We start from the raw sequence: 18,700 nt of genomic DNA on the forward strand, positions 1-18,700 counted from the left end.
CTCTACTCCTTTGTCTTCCAGAAATTCAGTCACTTCTGAGAAATAGCTCAGAAAGATCATCAAGCCTGACCAGCCTGAGAACTTAAAACATGAGAGGGAGAGGATTATGAAAAACATAAAAGGATCATTGAAATTTGTTCATAGAGCTGGTTGCAGTCAAATGATAAGTCTTGATAAAGTCTTTTTTTTTTACCAGTGCATTTTTAGCATAATTCATAGAAATTGAAAATTAGAATACATATTCTTTTGCAAGTCAGGTGGTTTTTGATTTCTTTGTTTTCAACAAACATAAGAAGAATCTAATCCACTGATAAAATATTATATATTATTTTTATAATGGAGAATTTATAATATGGGGCATATAATCTGGAAGGAGTTCAAAGAATTAAGAAAAGAAAAGAGAAAGAAAGAAAGAAAGAAAGAAAGAAAGAAAGAAAGAAAGAAAGAAAGAAAGAAAGAGAAAGAAAGAAAGAAAAGGTACTGCTATAAAATGACTTCTGATCCTGTCTACTTATTTACATGAACAAAGTTTCTCAGAAATTACATTTTTAAAAGAGGGAAGAAGGAAACAGAACTAATGTTGAACCCAGCTCATCATTGCTACAAGTAATATTCATATACAGACATATAAACTACAGTGGACCCTTGACCAGCACAGGTTTAAACTATGTGGATCCAATTATATGTGGATTTTCTTCCACCTCTGCCACCCCAAGTAAGTAAGACCAACCCCTCCTCCTTCTCCTCCTCAGCCTACTCAATGTAAAGATGACAAGGATAAAGACCTTTATGATGATCCACTTCCACTTAATGAGCAGTAAATTATTTTCTCTTTCTTATGATTCTCTTAACAAGGAAAAGAATCATCCTTTTCTCTAGCATACTTTATTGTAGGAATACAATATATAATACATATAACATACAAAATATGTGTTAATCAACTGTTTATTTTATTGGTAAGGCTTTAGTCAACAACAGACCATTATTAGTTAAGTTCTGGGGAAATCAAAAGTTATATGTGGATTTTCAACTGTGTGTGGGGGGGGGGGTCAGTGCTCCTAACCTCCACACTGGTCAAGAGTCAACTATAATTGGAAAAAAGAATTAAAATAATCAGTAAAAGTATGACGAGAAAAGGATATTTATATAGTCTTAAACTATCTCCCCACAAAATACTTGTTAATTACAAAGAGGAAAAGTGTTAACTCTGTAGTGGAGAAACCTGGCAAACATCACATTAGTTAAGAGATCAAAGTTAGTATCATCAGTAATGAAATTCAAATTGTGCACATATGACCAGATGCGATGAGGAGAAAAATGCACTGCCAAAACTGCATAAGCTGATTCTAATCATAAGGGAACATTCAACACACCCCACAAGAGGGACACTCTAAGTAATTGTCCTGTAATCTGAAAAAGTGCCAATGTCATGAAAGTCAAGAAAGCTTGAAGAACTTTTCAGACTGAAGGATTCTAAATAGATTCGACAACTAAATGCAATGTATGATCTAGGTTGGGTACATTTGCTATAGAAAGGACATATTTGGAACAAACTGAATTTGAACAGGATCTGAGAATAGGATGGTAGTAATGTATCAACACTAATTTCTTGATTTTGATAGTTGTAGTTATAAAGGAAAATGTCCTTGTTTGTAGAAATTATATGTTAAAGTATTTGGGGGTATCTTTGTCCATCTCTACTGCTATAACAAAATACCACACACTAGGTAATTTACAAGTAATAGTAATTTGTTTTTCACAATTCTGGAGGCTGCGAAGTACAAGACCAAGGTGCTGACAGGTTTAGTGTCTGGCAAAGGTGCAGGCTCTGCTTCCAAGATGATGCCTCAAATGCTATGTCTCATACGGAATAAGGGATAAAAGGGCAAAAAGGTCTGGCTAGTTCCCTTGAGGCTTTCATAAGGTCACTAATTCCACTCCTGAGGGTGGAGCCTTTATGACTTAATCACCTCCTAACAGCCCCACCTCTTAATGCTATCACACTGGGTCTTACATTCCAACATATGAACTTGGGACGGAGTCTGCTGTGGGTACCCCCTTGTGCTCTGTAACTTATTAAGAAAGTGGGATCATAAACAGGAAAGAGAAATGAAGAGCACTGGGAAATGTAGACAGGGACATTGCAATTTATATGTGCATATTTGTGATCCTGGTCGTTTTTGAAAACTACCTCAAAGCCATTTTCTTTTAAAATGGGTACTACTGCCAGGTAATAAATCAGGTAATTCTTGAATCTGCCCTAACTCTCCATAGTTATTCTTCAAAAGCCTGTCTTTCTCCTGATTACAAAAAGATTCAGTAGGGGAAAAAAGCATTTAATTAGAAACTTGCATTATGTTAACACAGATACTATTTTGCCACAAAAGTATGAGGTTGTAAACTACAGTTGAAGAAGCTTCTGTCGGCCTTTCCCAGTGTCTGAGCCTCCTCCACTCTCACCACAAGTTGGAGTTTGTTCTCCTCTGCCAGGAGGGACCACGATCATAACATCATCTTAACCTCGCTGGGCCTCAGTTGTCCTCACCTATAAAGTAAGAACTTTGAACAGTAAGGTTTCTTAGGACTCAGGATTTAAAAATCCTACAATTTTATTATTTCTGGTGATCAAACCCTCTTAAAGAAGCTTATTGGTCCCAAGAACTCACTTAGATGCTCTGAATGGCCTTGGGTCAGGTAGAAAGACGGTGGGAAGGGCCAGCGCCCCCGTGTGGACAGCTGTGGTATGGCAGCAGGGCCTGAGACAAATGGCTATCTGCGCAGGGCCCCTGACTTCGTCGGTGCCCACCAGTCCGGGACTTCAGGACGGAAGGCCCCACCACAGGGGAAGTGTTGATACCTTCTGTGGCAATGCAGTGCCTCTCCTGTTTGTATCTCCATTATCTCCTGCCAGAAACTGGTTCTTCATAAAGCCCGCACTGAAGGAATCCTGTCCCTGCACTGCTAAGATCGTCTTTGCCTCCGTCTGTTCAAGGAGATATTCTACCTTCAGGATCTTCCTCGCTCGGGGGCTTTCATTCATCGGAAGTCAACATCATTTGAGCGTGGCTCTGAGCTATGAAGGTACAACATAGGAGCATAATCCTCATGACTCCTGCGAGGGAGGAAAAGAGAAAAGGAGGGAGAAAGAGAGAGAAATAAACACCTACCTAAAGGGGATGACATTATTATTGTGGCCCCTCCTGGCAGAGGAGAACAAACTCTAACTCGCAGTGAGAGTGGAGAAGGCTCAGACAACCGGGAAAGGCTGACAAAAGCTTCTTCAACTGTAGTTTAAAACCTCATAAGTGTTAGTTGACTCTTTACAAAGCCTAAAAGCCATTCCCCTGAGGTTTGTGGGAGAAACAAAACAGTGAAGGAAAGTAATTTCCTCTAAGAGCAGAGGCCTCGCTCTGTCACTAGGATTGTTAGGAAGCATAAATCCCTAGCAATAATGAGTCGCAAAGATCTTCATGTCACTTTGCAGAGCATAAAATGCCTTTCAGAATATTACCTAATCTGATTTTCACCACAAGCTGTGAGTTACGGGAGTCTTAGGAAAAGATGTAGGGAGGGGACCAGGAGACCTGGATGCAGGCCTGGACTCAACCATTCATCAGCTGATGACGTGAGTGAGCCACTTGTCCCCAGGCCGGGGTTTACCTTCATCTTACACATGAAACCAAAGCCTCATATGGGTGGGCTTCATGTGACAACACAGGACAGGATGGAAAATAAAGAGACCTGAAGCACTAGTTTTTTTAATTATAGAATGTAGCATTAACATAAAAATGATGAAAATGATATCCAAAGGCTGCAACAGGCAGGGCAGGCAGAAAGCAGAACTGCAGAGGTTAAGGAGATATGAAATCCATCATTGAAAAATTAACATGAGTTATTTATTAGAGAAATGGTAGTTGTGTGAATGCCAATCCAAGTGGAATCTAAAGGAGCAAAATGAGGGGTAACTGTGACTCACATATGTGACCCCTCCTGAGCCCCAAATCTGAGGGACCACCTTGAGGCTGCCCCAGAGTCACAGGTTCCCACCTGCCAGTCACAGCTGGTCATCAAGAGTTGGTTCTTCTGGTCCCTCAAGTAGTTCAGAAGGACAGAGGCCTCGAAGTACAGAGTCCAGGCACCTAAGAACTCCTTGTTTCGAATAATGTCATTTTATGTTTATACTAAGTCTACTGCTTAAAGGTTTTAAGTCATGCCTCCTGGTTGTGATGGAACAGAAAAAGGTGATTTTTATGTCTAGGTAACCACTTCCTGTCTAGAGATTTCAATCACACTCTTTTAAGGCTTGTTTTTTGCAGCCTGGAGAGTGCTTGCTCACCTTAACACTTGTCCTCCCAGAGAACCCCTTCCCCTGTTCCATCATGCTAAGGCCTGGGGAAGGGGCTTTTCCCAAAAGGATAAGGAAGAACTGAAACAGTAAGAGTTTTGCCATAGCCATGTCCCAAAGACTCAGCAGCTGGGAAGGAAGATGAGATGGAGGTGGGATCAGCCAGGGCCTCGTCACGGGTACCCCATTCACACCACACCCCTGTACTGGGCGGCACTGTGAGAGCCCTTCTTTCTGCTTCCTGATTCCATTTACAGGTACAGGTGGCTCCTCTTGTCAGTTCCAAGCAGGCACTACTTTGCTGTTGTCCTTCTACAGCCAAGTTTCCTCGGCTTAGCAGGCTTCATACATCACGGCAGGCAGGTTTATACACCTCGACCCAAAGCCAGAACTGCTAACAAATTACCTTGACATGTTGATTGCCGCCTTATCTCACCCTGGAGGCCTCTGGAGTCCTCCTTCACATCACCACAAACACTTCCAATTACCACATTGGTTTATCAGGAATGGTTTTCTTGGTGTTCTGTTCTGCTCTCCACGACCTTGGTTGTCTGAGTGATGCATCCTTTGAGTTGTTGCTGCATCCCTCTTAGATATGCTCCTGTTTATCTCTGCCTCTACTTCTACAGCATGTGTTTTATTGCCACACAGACTTAGCTGGTGGCCTCTATGGCATCATCCAACACAAACTGTCCCTCAAGCAACTCCAGAACACCTATAGGTGGCCTCTGTAAGAGATATTTCCAGAAACAAAATGCCAAACACAATGCTGTATCAGGCTTCTTGAGTTGCACAATTGAAGGAAATTGTTACTTAGGATTTCAAAGGACAACAGAGAATTTCAACATAAACCGGGAATGATGCCCTGTTGTTTGTCCAGTCAGTGCCAAGTTAATAACGGGAAGGACTAGCTGGTGCATCACGTGATTGCCAAGCACTGTCCAAAACCTTTCCTGAGGTCAACATTCCCAGCCCCACCAAACCCTGCAGCTCACAAAGCAGCCGCAAGTGCAGCCTAAAGTGTGACATTGTGGAAATCGACTACAAGTCACACCTGAAACTGCTTGATTTTGGTTAGAAAAGTGGTTGACAACATGCCCTTAAAATCATCATGAGTTTCTAAGAGATAACATTGACTCATCGACTTATCTGTCATAATCAGTTAAAATTCTAGAAATAAGCTCAATATGAATTCTGAACTGTGGTCTGAAAGAACTGATATTTGGCAATGCACCCGCATCTTATTTTGCAGATGCATCGATACATTCCTGGAAAATGACAAGAAATTAATCTTTTTTCTTATTTTGTTATAAATTTTCTTATTTTTTTAATATGAAGGGGGCGGAGTACGGAAGGAGGGTCAATTTCCTTTTTTTCTTTTTTTCTTAAGACAGAGTCTCACTCTGTCACCCTGGGTAGAGTGCAGAGGTGTCATCATAGCTCACTGCAGCCTCAAATTCTTGGGCTCAAGTGATCCTCCTGCCTTGGCCTCCATGGTAGCTGGGACTACAGGCTATTACCATCATGCCCAGCTAATTTTTCTATTTTAAGTAGAGACAGAGTCCCACTCTTGCTCAGGATGTTCTCTATCTCCTGAGCTCAAGCAATTCTCCCACCTTAGCCTCCCAGAGTGCTAGGATTACAAACATGAGCCACTGTGCCCAGGCAAGAAATTAATCTTGAGCTTGTTTAACAGAGAAGCTACCCATAGTTGTGTACTCTCAACATACCTGCACAACAAAGTGCCAGAACTATGCTAGGATCAGATATTGAGTTTGGTTTTCTCAGTGGAGGGTCTTGATTTGGGTTGGGTTTCTTGGATGTAAAAATTCTCCTTCCCTTAATAATATCCTATTGAGATAAGTTAGGATTTCACATAGGTAAAGTTACTACAAAAATTTAGGCTTTGTGGGGAAACTAACCTTTGTTCACTTTTAAAATAAGGAAGAAACAGTAGAAATTATCACCCATGGACCCTATATCAAATATCCTATATCACAGTAATATGTCTTGTCTGGTCTTCTTTGGACAGGTGGACTGACCCCAATTTCATGACACCACAGGAACTCAATATAAATTTAAAACACTATGTTACAATTTATAGAGGCATAGCTAACTCAACAACTGAGAAGAATAACAATTATTGTCCCTTGATTACAAAATATTTCTTATGTTTGAGCCTTCTTTGAACTCCTATTACATATAAAATAAACTCCATGATCAGAAAGACCATGACAATTGTACCAATGCTGGATGAAGGTGTGAGATTGTCAACTCCTTCACCAGTTCTCTTACTTCCCTGCTGTTCGGTGAGATTGACTTTCCCTGTTGGATCAGGACTGGTGCTGATGAGGCATCCCAGGGCCAATGTGGGAAGCCAGGTAGAAAGATAAAACAAGTCTAAGAATTTCAGGTAGGGACTGAGAGTGGGGAAAGTCCACAGGACTCAGAGCCAATGAGCAGTTAGGAATCAGATGCACATCAGGAGTCAAGATGAAGTTTGCAGGGTAAAAACCAAGCCAGCAGTTGGAAACCAGGAAAACCACAGGCACCCAAGAGTAATGCAAGTCAAAGGGTCAGAAACCAAGTCAAAAGTCAAGACAGCCAGATAAGAGGCAGTATCATGACAAACTTGAAGCTAAAGTACCTGCTATTCAGGGAGGAAGTCTTTTGCCCCATTTCTGTGGGAAGAGAATGTGACCCAGGCTGCACAGGTGGAAGCAAAGGACCCACATGAAAGGAGACAGAGTCAAGTGACGGAGGTGTAGTGTTTGGAATCACATTGAAGGATGCATCAGGACAACTCTATACAGTGCTGGACAAGGTCAGAACTTCAAGCCAGTCGTTAGCCACCGTGCCACGTCAGGGTTTCAGGACACACCTGCCAGGAGCAGCCACAAAGGGTCAGGGGAAGATGGAAATCAAAAACTTTTGCTTTGACACTTTCCCACCTCCCAGTCAGTACCATTTTCCCACCTCCTGACACACGTTTGCTACTGGTTCTCAAGACCAGGCAATTCTATGCTGCCCATCTGTGGCCCAAATCCTTCTGGGGAGGCATAGCACTTAGACCACCCCATTCCTCAAAGTTTTAAGTGAAAAAAAATGCTTCTCTTTAAAAAAAAAAAAATTGGAAGGCATACCACAGATGCTAAGAGGAAAGCAAGCATATCAAAGTAACTCTGAGTTTAAATGATGAACATGCTTAGCCCTCCTAAAGGTATTTGGATTTGAAGGTGAAAATAATTAATACAAAAGTGCCTCTAGAACTCTGCCCAGCACTCTAGAGGAATAGAGGTTAAAAAAAAACTGTCTCTTTTCTAAAAAAAAGTTACTTAAGCATATGACTTGAAATATAGTACAAAAAATTATTGGTTTTCCTTCACATTAAAAAAATACTTATTAATCAAGACTTCTAAGGACTCTGTTTAAAGGCGATAACTGACTCATCTCCCTTATCTCCCTTTTTAATCAGATATAATTCTAGGAATAAACACAATTTGAATTTTAATGATTTCTAAAAAATGATATTTGACCATATAAAAAATTCAGACATTACTGTTTTCTAGGACAAGAGATAAATTATTGCAGAGGCCACACCCTACAGTGGAAGGAGCACGGACTCAGAGTTGCCTTGGCAGGTGCCTCCTCATCCCTGGTTCTGGTCTCCCGACAGAGATAATAACAGAGACTCTGCGGACCTCTTGTGGAGATTGAAAATCATGGCTAGCCCCAGTGAGGCACACAGTAGGCGTTTGATGAATAGTAGCAGTTGTAATTTTAGTTCACTTACATAAGAAATGCCCGGTCTTCTTCTATTGTAAACACATGTCTACTTAGTCAAAAGAAGACAAAATGAAACAGGAAGAGCATCTAGGTATAGTGGCAGAAATTCTGGTATAAGAGCAGAAAACTAGGCAACAATGCTAGCTTTATCAACAGTTAGCTGTGTGAGTCTTTGCAAGACATCTAACTTCCCTGGACCTCAGCTGCCTCATCTGAAAAATTAAGGATTTGAACACATAACTTTGGGCACTTCCAGATCTGAGGGGCTCTCCCACTGATTACCTTCCCAGACAGAGAGAAGACTGGTAAAGGTTGTCCCTGTCTGGGGACAGCAGACCCCTAGAGGACCAGATGTTTGCCCAGTGTATCTCCACATTTGCCCCTCCACCTGCAGTTCCTGGCCCTGCCTCTCATCTTTGGATCTTGTTCAAGAGCCCAAATGGACTTAGACTCCTTAGACCAGATGTAAACCCACCACTGATACACACTCACCCTGAGGTCTAGGATAATTTGCTTACGTTATCTGTGCCTCAGTTTTCTCCTACGTAAAAGCAGAAGAGTAATATTCACCTCATTGAGTTTTTAATGAAGATTAGATATGTATAAGAAAATTATTTATAAACTGTACAGAATTATGCAACAGTAACATAGCAACCATGATTATTGGTGACTTACACTGTTGGAAACATTCTATGAAAAGCAGCCTAAGTGTCTGAGTCAGGACACTTATGGGTTATCCACCTGGGCTCTTCTGCCTTCTGTGGGGTCTGTGTGCTCAGAAGAATCAGGCAGAATGGCACTGAATTTTACTGTAATCAGATATTGATCTTGGTTTTCCTAGCTGAGAAAGGAGGTTTGTTTAAACTTTCACTTAAAGGCAACAACTGGCAGGAACCTGTTTAAATGACCCGGAAAAGTTTTCACCCCATTAGCAATATCCTACCCATGTGATCTGAAGTTTCCTATTTCATGAGGTAATTGCAAAATTTCAGGAGAGTGACCTATAACCAATTGTAACAAATCTATCAGTTTCTGGAAGGAACTGCAGCTCTGTCCCTACAGAGCCTCCCTCAGGCTTTGCTGGGCTTACTGTTCCATGGAACGCCAGGCTCCTATTGTCAAAAGGAGGCTGTAAGAAATGTAAGGTGGTCTAAGAAGCTGGGCAGACTGCTGGGTCCCTCAGAAGTGTCCTGAAATGCCCCTTGTTTGCAGTGCTGTGTAGCTTCATAGAATCTCTTCCAGAATTCTCTCCTCCAATACAAAGTCTAAAAGCTATTTGTTGATAAAAGGTTTTAAGCAGTTACTTTATAACATAGTCCCATGTGTTGGGTTTTCTGAGCAGTCAGCTAAAGTGGAAGCTTTAATTAGCATTTGTCTCTTTCTCTCTGAATCTGTCCCAACCACATTTGCAGGTCACACACCCTCAGACAGCACTGGTCCCATAAACAGAAGGGTAAGCAACTACTCACACAGTGTAATTTGAGACATGTCAAAATCCCCACTGCCCAAAATATCTTCCCCACCAAATGCCACAGTGTCTAAAATTCCCAGTGTCAAACTCATGGCTGCTAATCTTCTCTTCCTTCCCTCCATCTTCTCTCCCGATGTTGGTACCTGTGAAGGATTTCCATCCTTCCAGGCCTAGCTCAGTATCACCTTTTCCTGAAGCCTTCATGATCCCCCAGTTGGAAGTGATCTCTCATTTCTCTGAACACTCACAAGGCTTCATTTGTTCCTCTTTATGGTATATATTGCTTTATACTTAAACATATTTACTATGTACCCCACCAGGCATAATCCTGAGATTAAATTCCCCAGCTGGGTCTTACTTACCTTTGTACAATTATCCCATCCCCAGGCAACCAGGCCCAAGCTGGAACTTAATAAAGAATCAATATCTGACCAACGGATACCATATGGGTGAATGAATGGTAAAGCACAACTTCATCTGGGCTGAGATTTTGCTACTCACTAGCTCTGTATACCTCAGCTGTCACTTCAGTTCTCAGAGTTTTATTTTCTTCTTATAAAATAAGGCCACTGGAGAGTTATAAAATGCCAAGGCTCTCCCAGCCATCATTGCTAACAATGCCAGAGATCTCCCAGCCTCTTGCATTGTGAGATCATCATTGTGGATGATCTTACAGCTCCCACTGCTTCACAAAACCCCAATATTACTTGCATTCATTTTTGGAAGTGGCTCAAAAATATATTCACTACATCAGGGTCTCTAAAAATAAAAAAAAGTAAAAGAAATAGTAAGATTCCTTTTACCAAAGGAAAAGTAAACACACAGAAATAAATTCTTGATAGTCCTATTTACTTACAAAGGTGGGGCACAAATTCAGCTTTGAGCTTTCTAGCAACCAAAGTTAAAGTATATTGGTTGCTCAAAAAAGTACGACTCTTCCTGACGTTAAGATCCAAGAGAAATTAATGTAGCAGACTTTGTCCTCAAAACAACCCAAAAATGAACATCCCAGGGAGTTTCACAGAACTGTTTCCTGTATCACCCTTTTATACAAGTGTGTTTCTCTTATTTTTTGCTACACAACTCCAAAATAGTGACTTCAAGTGACAATAATCATATACTATTATCTCACCATGATAGATGGGGCTCAGCTGAGCAGTTCACACTTAGGATCTCTTACAGAGCTGCAGGCAGACAGTGGCTGGATCTGAAATAATCTGGAGCCTAAGGTAGGAAGATTCAAACAGCTGGAGGATAGAATGGCTGGCCCTCTTCAGATATATCTAGATGGTCTCTCCATATGACTCTCCAGCATGGTAGTGTTACAGCAGCTAGAATTCTTACACAGTAGCTCAAGCTGAGAGGGAGAGAATCAGACAGGTTTTATCACCTTTTATGAGCTAACCTCAAAAATCACGTAGCATCACTTCGGACACATTTTATTTTCTAGAAACAAGTCACTAAGGCCAACCTATATTCAAGGGAAGGGTAATTAGTCTCCATCTTTGGATGGAGGAATGTCCAAGAATGTGAGAACATATTTTAAAACCACAATTAAGGACAAAATATAAATTCAATAAATTCTATTCTTTGAAAAACCAAAGAAAGAATACTTTGGCTTGATCCAGAGATAAAACTTAGAATTCTAGAATTTTGCTGTCTAATATGGTAGCCACTGGCATAAATGGCTATTTAAATTTAAATTAGTTAAAATTAGGCTGGGCGTGGTGGCTCACGCCTGTAATCTTAGCACTCTGGGAGGCCGAGGCGGGTGGATTGCTCGAGGTGAGGAGTTCAAGACCAGCCTGAGCAAGAGCGAGACCCCATCTCTACTAAAAATAGAAAGAAATTATCTGGCCAACTAAAATATATATATAGAAAAAATTAGCCGGGCATGGTGGTGCATGCCTGTAGTCCCAGTTACTCGGGAGGCTGAGGCAGTAGGATCGCTTAAGCCCAGGAGTTTGAGGTTTCTGTGAGCTAGGCTGATGCCACAGCACTCTCTCTAGCCTGGGCAACAGAGCGAGACTCTGTCTCAAAAAAAATAAATAAATAAATAAATAATAAAATTAAAAAACATTTTTAAATACTATTCTTCTGTTTTAATAGCCACATTTCAAATGTGTGATAGCCATGTGTGGCTACTGACTACTATGATGGACACACAGTTACAGAACATTTCCATCATTGCAGAAAGTTATTGGACAAGGTTGATCTAGGGTAATGAAAGAACTGTATATTCTTCATCTGTCTATTAGAATTGTTAGGCCTTCTAATTAAGCTTTTGATAGGCATGGGGCAGCAGACATGTCCAAATTTTAACATTTGGCAACAGTATGAACTGCATGAAATCTGTGTTGCTAATAAAGGAAATCTTGGTTGCTTTAAAAATCAACCAAGCAAGAGGTAGTTTCACTTCCCTTAAAGAAAATGAAGGGAAGGCTGAAAGATGACAGAGTGCTGGTGACCTCCTGGATTGATGCTCCTGGAGAGGAAGGCATGGATCTCAATCTGCCACAATGCTAGAGGATCTCTCCCCCACAAGAACAGCGGTGTGAATCCACGGAGAATCAGCGTGGGACACAGAGAGCAAGAAAAGAGTGAGGTGAACAGGAAATCAGATCGTGAAAATCTGGAGAGTGCGGGACAGACAATGGAGAGGGGAACGTGGGACGGCTGTACCCGCCTCACCAGCGAGTGAGGGGGGTTCAGCCCCACAGGAAAGCGGCTTGTTTCCCCACTGACCTCCACACCCATTCAATTAGGGATCTGCTTGAAGCTGGTGCAGAATCACCGTGGGAGATGCGGGGCTCAGTGGACACGAGACAATAACGGGAGGCATTTTGAACCCCGGAGCTCTGTGGGCAGACTGCAACTGGCGGGACAGGGTTCTCACTGGGCTGCAGTGAAAGACACCTGGGGGATGCTGAACTGTCTCCTTTACATGGGCGGCCGGGCTCCCTCAATCCCGGCTCCTCCAGCCCCTGCCGGACCCTGAACATTCGCCCCCAGTGCCAGCAACCGGCAGGGGGGTAGCCGCCATTGTCGAGGTCCACAGCCTAGCCACTGCAGAGTGATTGGGAATCGGGCAGCTCCATCCCCTAGTCTGTGGACCCCCACTAGGAGCTCCACCTTTGCATGAACACTAAGGGCTTCCCTATTTGCGAGAGAGTGGAGCGTGGACCTTGCGGACATTGGGGCGGGCGGACCATCACCCCGGGGATTTGCAGCAGCCACCTCCCCCAGCCGCTGTCTTTTGCACAGAGAGAGGCAGAAACCACCTCGGGAGAGGAAGAGGCAAGGAAAAAGTCGCTTTCCATCTGCAATTAAATCAGCCCAGGGACGGGACTCTCAAACCGGTTTCGGGCCAAATTAATTCTCTGGGGCTGGACCCAACAGGAGCAGCCCCCCAGCTGAGGCAGCAAAATCCTGAACAACATGCGAAGGGCTCCCCCTAGTGACAGAGGAGGCAGCTTACCTGGGCTGCTGCACAGCCCAAGATCAGCGCCACGGAGTGCCTCTGTCCAGCCTAAAGCTAGCTGAAAGAAGAGACCTAAGGATTGATCCGGATGGAAAGTCCTCAGCAAAAGAACACTGGGAATATAAAGAATCAAGCTGAAACCTCGCCTTCAAAGAAGATTACTAATTCTCCACCAATTGACACAAATCAAATTCGAAATAGCAATATGTCACAGGAAGAATTTCAATCATGGATCATAAATAAGCTGAATATTATGCAAGAAAAAATGGATAACCAACACAGAGATACCAAAAAAAGATCCAAGACTTGGAAGAAAAATTCACTAAAGAAATCAAAATATTGAAGAAAAATCAAACTGAACTCCTGGAAATGAAGAATTTATTCAGGGAGCTACAAAACACATTGAAAAGTCTCAAGAGCAGGGGAGATCAAACAGAAGAAAGAATCTCAGAAATCGAAGATAACATTTTCCAATTAAATAAGGCAGTCAGAGAGATGGAGCAAAGAAATAAGAGTAAAGACCGGAGTCTACAAGAAATGTGGGATTATGTGAAAAAGCCTAACGTGAGAGTTATCGGCATTCCTGAGGGTTAAGAAGACAATAAGCAAGAGTTGGATAAGCTATTTGAAGACATAATTGAGGAAAATTTCCCAGGCCTTGCCAAAACTCTAGATATACAGGTTCAAGAAGCTCAAAGAACTCCTGGGAGATTCATACCAAATAGGAAGACACCACATCATGCAGTTATCAGACTGACCAAAATTTCCACTAAAGAGGCTATTCTACGAGCTGTTAGGAGAAAGAAGCAAATTACATACAAAGGAAAACCCATCTGAATTATGCCAGATTTCTCAACTGAAACCTTACAAGCAAGAAGAGATTGGGGCCCCATTCTCACTCTTCTGAAACAAAACAATGCCCAGCCTAGAATCTTATACCCAGCTAAGCTCAGCTTCATATATGAAGGTGAAATTAAGACATTTTCAGATAAACAAAAACTCAGAGAATTCACCAAAAAACACCAGCTCTCCAAGAAGTACTCAAAACAGGGCTACACACGGACCAGCAAAAGAAAGACCCATGAATATAAAACTACTCAAGAGAAGATAAAAACTCAGTTATCACAATGGCTCAAGTGAGAAAACAGAATAATGAAATTCAAGCCAACATGAGGAACAGAAATCAGCCTCACTTATCAATTCTCTCATTAAATGTGAATGGATTGAATTCCCCACTCAAGAGACATAGACTGGCCCAATGGTTAAAAAAATACAAGCCAAGTCTCTGCTGTCTTCAGGAAACTCATCTAACCTGCAAGGATGCATTTAGACTGAAAATAAAAGGGTGGAAATCAATATTTCAAGCAAATGGAAGCCAAAAGAAAGCTGGCGTGGTGGTTTTAATCTCCGATAACTTAGTTTTTAAATCAATAAAAGTAATGAAAGACAAAGGTGGTTACTATATACTGGTGAAGGGTACAATTCAACAAGAAGACATAACTATACTTAATATATATGCACCCAACTTAGGTGCACCCAGATTCATAAAGCAAACCCTACTTGATTTGAACAAAATGATAGATAACAGCACGTTGATAGAGACTTTAACATGCCTCTGACAGTACAGGACAGATCCTCCAAACAAAAAATAAACAAAGAAATAATGGACTTAAATAGAACGCTAGAACAAATGGGCCTGACTGACATCTACAGGACATTCTACCCAAAATCCACTGAATATACTTTCTTCTCATCAGCCCATGGGACATTCTCCAAGATTGACCATATCCTAGGACATAAAGCATGTCTTAAAAAATTTAAACATATAGAAATTATACCATGCATCTTCTCAGATCACAGCGGAATAAAAGTAATAATGAACCCTAACAGAAATTCTCATTCCTACTCAAAGTCATGGGAGCTAAACAACCTTCTCCTGAATGATTATTTTATAAATGAAGAAATCAAGATGGAAATCAAAAGATTCTTTGCATTAAACGACAATGTTGACACAACTTATCAAAATCTGTGGGACACAGCTAAAGCAGTCCTGAGAGGAAAATTTATTTCCATAAATGCCTATATCAAAAAGACAGAAAACTTACAAATAGACAATCTAATGAATAGACTCAAAGAGCTGGAGAAGGAAGAACAGACCGACCCCAAACCCAGCAGAAGGAGAGAAATTATTAAGATCAAATCAGAACTGAATCAAAAGGACAACAAACAAACCATAAGGGAGATTAATAAAACAAAAAGTTGGTTCTTTGAAAACATAAACAATATTCACACACCTCTGGCTAGGCTAACCAAGAGCAGAAAAGAAAAAACTCTAATAACCTCCATCAGGAACATGAAAGGAGAAATCACGACTGATGCCACAGAGATACATGACATCATCTATGAATTTTACAAAAATCTTTATGCACACAAATTGGAAAATGAGGAGGAAATGGTCAAATTTTGAGAAACACACAGCCTTCCCAGGCTCAACCAGGAAGAAATAGAATTCCTGAATAGACCAATATCTAGATCTGAAATCGAAACAGCAATAAAAAACCTTCCCAAAAAGAAAAGCCCTGGACCAGATGGGTTCACACCTGAATTTTACCATACCTACAAAGAAGAACTGGTGCCCATCCTACATAAACTATTCTCCAATATCGAGAAGGATGGAATTCTCCCCAACACATTTTACCAAGCCAACATAATTTTAATACCAAAACCAGGAAAGGATGCAACAAAAAAAGAAAACTACAGACCAATATCCCTTATGAATATAGATGCAAAAATTCTCAATAGAATCAAAGCAAATCGTATCCAAGTGCTTATCAAAAAAATAATCCATCATGACCAAGTGGGCTTCATCCCAGAGATGCAGGGGTGGTTCAACATACGAAAATCTCTAAATGTAATTCACCACATAAATAGAAGCAAAAATAAAGATCATATGATCCTCTCAATAGATGCAGAAAAAGCATTTGACAAAATTCAACACTCTTTTATGATAAGAACACTTAACAAAATAGGCATAGATGGGGCCTATCTAAAAATGATACAAGCCATATATGACAAACCCACAGCCAACATCATACTGAATGGGGAAAAATTGAAAGCATTCCCACTTCGAACTGGAACCAGACAAGGCTGCCCACTGTCCCCATTGCTCTTCAACATAGCATTGGAAGTCCTTGTGAGAGCTATCAGGCAAGAGAGCAGGATCAAGGGAGTCCAAATAGGGAAAGAAGAGATCAAACTCTCACTTTATGCTGATGATATGATGTTATATCTAGAAAACCCCAAGGATTCAACCAAGAGACTCCTGGAATTGATCAAAGAATTCAGTAAAGTCTCAGGATACAAAATAAATACACACAAATCAGAGGCATTCATATATGCCAATAACAGTCAAACGGAGAACCAAATTAAGGACTCAATACCCTTCAAAATAGCAACACATAAAATAAAATACCTAGGAATATATTTAACTAAGGAGGTAAAGGATCTCTATAGGGAGAACTATGAAACACTGAGGAAGGAAATCGCAGAACATGTAAATAGGTGGAAAACCATACCATGCTCATGGATTGGAAGAATCAACATTGTTAAAATGATTATACTGCCCAAAGTTATCTACAGATTCAATGCAATCCCTATTAAATTACCAACATCATTTTTCACAGATATAGAAAGAATAATTTTATGCTTTGTCTGGAACCAGAGAAGACCCTGTTTAGCAAAAGCAATTTTAAGCAACAAAAACAAAATGGGAGGTATTAATTTGCCAGACTTCAAACTATACTACAAAGCTGTGATTATTAAAACTGCTTGGTATTGGCACAAGTGCAGGGACACAGACCAGTGGAACAGAACAGAAAATCCAAATATAAAACCATCCTCATATAGCCATCTAATCTTTGACAAAATAGACAAAAACATACTCTGGGGAAAAGATTCCTTATTTAATAAATGGTGCTGGGAAAACTGGATAGCCACATGTAGAAGACTGAAACAGGACCCGCAGCTTTCACCTCTCACAAAAATCAAATCACAGTGGATAACAGACTTAAATCTTAGGTGGGAAACTATTAGAATTCTAGAAGAAAATGTAGGAAAGACTCTTACAGACATTGGTCTAGGCAAAGAATTTATGAAGAAAACCCCTAAGGCAATCACAGCAACAACAAAAATAAATGAATGGGACCTGATTAAATTAAAAAGCTTCTGCACAGCCAAAGAAACAGTCATGAAAATAAACAGACAGCCTACAGAATGGGAAAAAATTTTTGCATACTACACATCAGATAAAGGACTGATAACAAGAATCTATTTAGAACTCAGGAAAATCAGCAAGAAAAAATCAAACAACCCAATCAAAAAGTGGGCAAACAACATGAATAGAAATTTTTCAAAAGAAGATATAAGAATGGCTAACAAACATATGAAAAAATGCTCAACATCCCTAATCATCAGGGAAATGCAAATCAAAACCACAATAAGATATCACTTAACTCCAGTGAGAATGGCCTTTATCAAAAAGTCCCAAAACAACACATGTTGGCGTGGATGCGGAGAGACAGGAACACTCATACACTGCTAGTGGGACTGCAAACTAGTGCAACCCCTGTGGAAAGCATTATAGAGATACCTTAAACAGATTCAAGTAGATCTACCATTCGATCCAGCAATCCCATTACTGGGCATATACCCAGAAGAACAAAAGTCATTCTATGACAAAGACACCTGTACCCGAATGTTTATAGCAGCACAATTCACAATTGCAAAGATGTGGAAACAACCCAAATGCCCATCAATCCACGAATGGATTAGTAAACTGTGGTATATGTATACCATGGAGTATTACTCAGCTATAAGAAATAATGGTGATACGACATCTCTTTGGTTCTCCTGGAGAGAATTGGAACCCATTATATTAACTGAAGTATCCCAAGAATGGAAAAACAAGCATCACATGTACTCACCAGAAAATTGGTTTCCCTGATCATCACCTAAATGCACATCGGGGAAGGATACCAATTGGATATCAGACTGAGACGGGGGAGGGGTGGAAGGAGGGCATGGGTGTATGCCTACATGATGAGTGTGTTGCGCACTGTCTGGGGAATGGTCATGCTTACAGGTGCTGACTCAAGGAGGTGGGGGGTGTGGGGAGGGGATGGAGGTATGACTACATGGTAAGTGCCAGGCGCACTGTCTGGAGAATGGACACGCTTGAGGCTCTGACTCAGGGGGATGGGCAGGACATGGACAATGTATATAACCTGAACTTATGTACCCCCATGATGAGCTGAAATAAAAAAAAAAAAAAGAAGAAAGAAAATGAAGGCTCCTGCCACCCTGCCTCCAGGTGGGGGTTTTCAGTGGAGAACCTACCAGTAAGACCAGGGTTTTCCTCCAGTCTCCTAAAAACTGTTTCCTCAAAACAGTTGGAAGAAAGAAAGATATTAATAAAATAAAAGCTACAGAGTTCATTCCCTCATCATTTTCATTCAACCAGTATTTACCAAGTAGGCTTGGATGCTAAGCATTGTACCTGAAAAAATTTTGAAATAGATTTCTCTAATATCCCAGGCCCCAGAAATAAACAACTGTCAAT

General features: G+C 41.0%; 1 long non-coding RNA gene across 1 annotated transcript; it reads right to left on the minus strand.

The window, feature by feature from the left end:
• Positions 1-2,330: 2,330 nt before the first annotated feature.
• LOC123634652 lies at positions 2,331-4,765 on the minus strand. Its single transcript, XR_006733967.1, has 3 exons — positions 4,752-4,765; positions 2,667-3,112; positions 2,331-2,545 (listed from the first exon to the last, which is right to left on the minus strand). It is a non-coding gene; the product is annotated as an uncharacterized LOC123634652 (long non-coding RNA).
• Between the last annotated feature and the right edge of the window lie 13,935 nt (positions 4,766-18,700).

The sequence above is a fragment of the Lemur catta genome, chromosome 3 (genome assembly GCF_020740605.2).
Source record: "Lemur catta isolate mLemCat1 chromosome 3, mLemCat1.pri, whole genome shotgun sequence".
NCBI lineage: Eukaryota > Metazoa > Chordata > Mammalia > Primates > Lemuridae > Lemur > Lemur catta.